The sequence below is a fragment of the Bison bison genome, unplaced genomic scaffold, assembly GCF_000754665.1.
Source record: "Bison bison bison isolate TAMUID 2011002044 unplaced genomic scaffold, Bison_UMD1.0 scf7180017864352, whole genome shotgun sequence".
Taxonomy (NCBI): domain Eukaryota; kingdom Metazoa; phylum Chordata; class Mammalia; order Artiodactyla; family Bovidae; genus Bison; species Bison bison.
In genome coordinates this window covers 1,082,355-1,084,554 of record NW_011494924.1, presented here as the reverse complement: position 1 = coordinate 1,084,554, position 2,200 = coordinate 1,082,355, and positions in this window count along the sequence as shown.

The following is a 2,200-nucleotide window of genomic DNA, read 5'->3' as shown; positions in this document are numbered from 1 at the left end:
TAGGGGCAGGCTCAGGCAGAAAAGTCTCGCCAACAGAGCCTCCGTCCCCGGGCCACCGCCGCCGCCTTCAGAGCCAAATCCCTCCCGGTGGAACCACCTGAGGATGCGGCGCGGGGCGTTGCCGACCTCGAACCTCTGTTCGCAGGGGCCCGGCCCCACTTACCACCAGGCCAGCGGTCCCCTCGGCACTCGGGACACCGGGCCTGGGGTCTGATTTCATCCGCCGAGGATCGAGAAAGCGGATTAGTTTTTCCATGCACACTTAAAAAAATATTTATTTTGCTGTTGTTGGATGAAGTAGTCTATAAACAGCAATTAAGTCCATTTGGTTGAGTTCTTCTTTATGCTAATTTTTTGTCTAGTATTTCTATCAATTACTGAAAAAAGAGTGTTGATACTTCAATTATAATTGTGGAGCTACCTGTTTTTCTTTTCAGTTCTATCAGTTTTGCTTCACGTGTTTTGAAACTCTTCTATTAGGTATATACACATTGAGGATTATTATTCTTGGTGAATTTACCTTTTTATCATTATGTAATGCCCCTCTTAATCCCGGGTAATTTTCTTTACTCTGAGGCGTCACAGTTCTTAGCTATTATTTCACTGAATGATAATTTGTCTGATATGAACATGGCCACTGGGATTTCTTTGGAGTAGTGTTTGCCTGTTATCTATTTTTCATTTTTTTACTTTTAAACTAGCTATATCATTATATTTGAAATGAGCATTTTTTTGTAGACAGCATATGTTGTTTAGTCGCTCAGTCGCGGCTGACTATTTTGCGACTCCATGGACTGTAGCCCACCAGGCTACTCTGTCCATGGGATTTCCCAGGCAAGAATACTGGAGTGGGTTGCCATTTCCTTCTCCAGAAGATCTTCCTGATCCAGGGATTGAACCTGCGTCTCCTGCTTGGCCGGTGGATTCTTTACCACTGAGCCACCAGGGAAGCCCAATTATTTCTTCAGATAATAACTTGTCTGATATGAATATGGCCACTGGGATTTCTTTTGAGTAGTGTTTGCCTGTTATTTTTTTCCCATCCTTTTTCTTTTAACCCAGTTATATCATTATATTTGAAATGATTTTTATTTGTAGACAGCATATTGTGTTATGTTAGTTGCTCGGGCGCTCAGGCGTGTACAACTCTTTGCAACCCCAGGGACTGTAACCCACCATGCTCCTCTGTCCATGGAGTTCTCTAGGCAAGAATACTGGAGTGGGTTGCCATTTCCTTCTCCAAGATAGCATACAGTTGAGCCATTTAAAAACATACATTCCAAGAAACTCTGTTTTAATTGGTACCTTTGAACTTTCTACATTTAAGGTAATAATATATTTGGACTTAGATTTATCATTTGTTTTCTACTTGTTTCCTCTTTTTTCTGTCCCTCTCTTTCCCCTTCCCTGCCTTCTTTTGGGTTATTTGAATTTTTTTCCAGTATCCATTTTATCTATTGTAGGCTTTTTAAAAAACTGTGTAGTTTTTATGTACATGTATGGTTGCTATAGGGATTCAGTTCAGTTCAGTTCAGTTCAGTCGCTAGTCGTGTCCGACTCTTTGCGACCCCATGAATCGCAGCATGCCAGGCCTCCCTGCCCATCACCAACTCCCGGAGTTTACTCAGACTCATGTCCATTGAGTCAGTGATGCCATCCAGCCATCTCATCCTCTGTCATCCCCTTCTCCTCCTGCCCCCAATCCCTTCCAGCATCAGAGTCTTTTCCAATGAGTCAACTCTTCGCATGAGGTGGCCAAAGTACTGGAGTTTCAGCTTTAGCATCATTCCTCCCAAAGAAATCCCAGAGCTGATCTCCTTCAGAATGGACTGGTTGGATTTCCTGGCAGTCCAAGGGACTCGCAAGAGTCTTCCCCAACACCACAGTACAAAAGCATCAATTCTTCGGCGCTCAGCTTTCTTCACAGTCCAACTTTCACATCCATGCATGACCACAGGAAAAACCATAGCCTTGACTAGACGGACCTTTGTTGGCAAAGTAATATCTCTGCTTTTTAATATGCTATCTAGGTTGGTCATAACTTTTCTTCCAAGGAATAAATGTCTTCTAATTTCATGGCTGCAGTCACCATCTGCAGTGATTTTGGAGCCCCCCAAAATAAAGTCTGACACTGTTTCCACTGTTTCCCCATCTATTTCCCATGAAGTGATAGGACCAGATGCCATGATCTTCGTTTTCT